A 3,897-nucleotide genomic window follows, 5' to 3' on the forward strand; every position below is an offset into this window, starting at 1 on the left:
TCTCGTAACCGCAATTTTATAAGACATCGACCCCTTTTAACTGTTAAAATTGATCGTGCTCGGTTCTTAACCCTTAGTGAGCATGCTGTTATCTTTATTATAGATTTTAACGTCTACCTCATTTTATGACGTTGAAAATAACCTATAACATGCTTTATATAACAATTTATATAATCATCCATTCCATGCAATAATATAACAATTTATATCTATCACTCATGGAACCCTAAGACATGCATACTATACATTATAACACTTATAACATACTTGGAATGCATGAAACATGCTTAGCCTATGGTGGGATTTTAAATCTATATGACATACTTTATGCATATACATTTTCTATTTAATTAAAACATACATTCATAATGCATAATTAATTAAACACACTAAAGTGGGTTGGTTTTGGCATTTTAAAGCAAGCAATTAACTAAATTATTACATTAATAACTAAAAATAACTTGAGCCGCTCCCGACGATCACGAACTGGACCAACCAACCCTTAAAAACGTTCAATCGGTCCCCAACGACAGAAAAAACACCCGAACCGCCTCTTCCATCCTCTTCGGTTCAGCTTGCTTATCTCTTCCATTTTCGATCAATTACAACCTAAAGTGGACTCTAATGACTTTATAAAAATTACAGACCTTTCTTCATTTATTAAAGCCCATACACCTTAGGCTTATTACAATAATTGTATCAAATGGAAGCATAAAAAAAAAGCCAAAACCAAAACCATCCACTTTAGCAACCACAAATTTCATGCATGAAATGGTACCCACCATGATCAAATTAATGTAAATAAAGTGCCTAAAACTTGCTCTGATACCAATTGATGGTGTTAATATAACACATGCGGAAGCAATTTGGATCTTAGGCACTTTTAGAACATCAATTATTGTAAATGACTAGCATGTTCATAAGTATTAAAACTTAATGAGTTTAAATACTAACCTTTTGTAGTTCAAACTCCTTTTGCCTCACGAACCGATTTCGAACCACCACTAGTGTCTTCTCCACTATTCTCCGGCCTTAGAACGGGATTGTGGAATCCGGTGAGTGACTAAACTTGGGAGGGATTTTGTATACGTGAAAGAGAGTGCTTGTGAGAGGTTTTTCATCAAGATGAAGAATCCCTTCCAAGTATCATGATCACTCTATTTAAAGAGTCAAGTTTGCATGTTCATGCAAACTTGAGATCACCAAATCTTGACACTTAAAATTCCACTCAAATGTTTGAGATTATGTGGCAAGCATGCATGTTTGAGTTAACCAAATTTTGACACTCAAAATTCCACTCAAACTTGTGGGGTTTATTTGGCAAACATGCAAGTTTGGTTAAACCAAATTTTGACACCTCAAAATTCCACTAACATGATTTTTCCATTAGATGAAAGTCAACATTTTGACTTTCTTCATTTTAATTAGATGAAAGTCAACATTTTGACTTTCTTCATTTTAATTCAACAATTAATTTGAATAATGAATTTCAAATTAAAGTAACATTAAATAATTAATTAAACTATTTAATTAATATTTAATATTAATTCAAATGCCAATCCCAGTCAATTCCGACACATAATTGATTAAGATATTTAAATCTTATTTAAATATCTCAGATTCTCTCTTTTCGTTTATTTCGTAAATAAAATAAAATTGCGGTTAAATATATCGTATATATGTAACGCATATTCCCTAATTTGAATTCGAACACTTCGAACTCACTCGTCACACTGTTCTATGGTTTAGTCCGATATGAGCTAGCAGAGGGACCTAATGGACCTATAGATCATGGGCTCCAACGATTCAAGATTAACCGATTAAACTCATTAACCTGGTTAACCAACATTCGTTAACTACTAGGACACTCCACTATAGCCTAGTAGTTGCACTCCCCTCACTATAGATATATTTCTGTCCATCTGATATAACCATGATTAGTAAGTCGATCCTTCACAGGTTGTTCGTAACTAGAGCTGGGTCAATTTACCGTTTTACCCCTGAAGTTACTTCTTGTTCCTTATGTCTCACTGATCCTCTAATAAACAATTGGTTTGTGGTCCAACCAGTAAACCGAATCCCTCTCAGGCCAATGAGAGGGTGGGGCCCCTTGTTCAAGACCTGGAGTCAGTGCTTAAGGGAACTACCTTTCTTCTATCCCTAAAAGTGGGTAGGAGTGAATTCCGTCTTGCACCCCACGTCCCCAGCCATTCACCCAGTCTTACCCCTGAAATGGGAGGCCTGTTGAGTCGGCGAACTAGAGCCACTCTCACCCATGCAAATCTAAGGATAATTCCGAATAAACAGGAGTTCATGGTTAGCTCAGGATTAAAACCGAGTTACCTAGGTTATCGAATGAAAAGAAAATCAGTCTCAACAGTAAACGACTTTATAAAGTGAGAGTGGTTTTCTTCATGGTCCGATCTTATGCAATACTCATTGCATAGGACGCCCCCACTCACATGTCTCCACATGCACAATTTAGTGATCGCATTGTTTATATCATATACAAAAGTGGGCCGCATCCATAGTGTCCCCAGAATAAGGTACTCAGCCTTATCCTTATACTATAGATCATTTTGACTATATACTTGAACTTGATCCACTCTTATGTCTCTACATATAGTTCAAGTAGTCATACTATAGCCAGAGTGTTCTTAGTTTATTGGATTTAGATTAATGATCGTAAAGTTTACTTTATTCAATAGCAATCGTTACTGAATAAACAACAATAATAACTTTATTGAAAATAGAATATGTTTTTGTTTACAAAATATGAGTTTTAGGACATAAAACTCAACATGTTCGAGGGCCCGGTTCCCGTGCTTATCAAGCTCGATGGCTCTTAAACTTTCTCCTTAAGGTCTAAAATGAATCGAGATTATAAATATAAAAATAAATATTTTAAAGATGGCATCGCCTAGACTTGAACTAGAGACCTTCAATGTGTTAGACTGACATGATAACTAACTACACCACGACACTATTGGAAAACTCCTTAGAAGGTCAGCCAAGCTATAGAGTTAAACCCAAACTTCCTAGAGCCTAGAGAAAAGCCCGTGGAAACCCACCTGGAATTGGATGCGATGAGAGCCTACAAGTAGGCTGCTTATCGAGTACTTTTTTACTTACTGCATCATTGCCTTGTATAATGTCCCTCCTTAAGCACATATCTCGTGAAAAGTAATAGCGACCTCAATTAGATCTTGGGAAAAAAAATCATTCCTTAGGTGGGAAATAGACATCCAAATCCGTAGATTTTCTTTCCTTGTGTTGCACCATTTCGAATGGATGTCTCATGCAATATAAGATGATCATATTTAGAACCATAGAAACTCCACCTACCTTAAAAGATGGAGACGATGAATGTCCATTGCAGTTGTCAAGAGGTTCACCACAGACCCCCTCTTTGTCAATGAATCTACTAGTGGGCATGTTCTGAAAAAAAGTTATTGAAGGGATTGGATGTCTCACATTATGCTATACGAAACTCTACATTATGTTCTGAAAAACAATCAGTAGATTTTGTACTCACAATAGAATGATTGTTCTTCAACTATGTATACTTTTTACCACTAAAACTTCTATTTCACATTTGTTAAATTTTATTTTTCTCTTTCTAATGTTTCTTACATATTAACTAACATTTTGTTTGTAAAAAAAAAAACATATTGGTTTGATTAAAATAAAACAAAAGCTCAGACAAAATTTATGAAAATTCAAATGAGTAACTACAAAATTTATGTACTATATATAATATTACAATTATTAGAACAAAAATATATTTATTGATATAATAAAAAAAATAAAAAGATGTTAAAGTAATATTCTTGTCCATTTATCTCAGATTCCACTTTTTTTTTTTTTCTTTTTTACTTTGAATTTATATAATTTGGT

Source organism: Cucurbita pepo, unplaced genomic scaffold (assembly GCF_002806865.2).
Source record: "Cucurbita pepo subsp. pepo cultivar mu-cu-16 unplaced genomic scaffold, ASM280686v2 Cp4.1_scaffold000136, whole genome shotgun sequence".
Classification (NCBI taxonomy): Eukaryota; Viridiplantae; Streptophyta; class Magnoliopsida; order Cucurbitales; family Cucurbitaceae; genus Cucurbita; species Cucurbita pepo.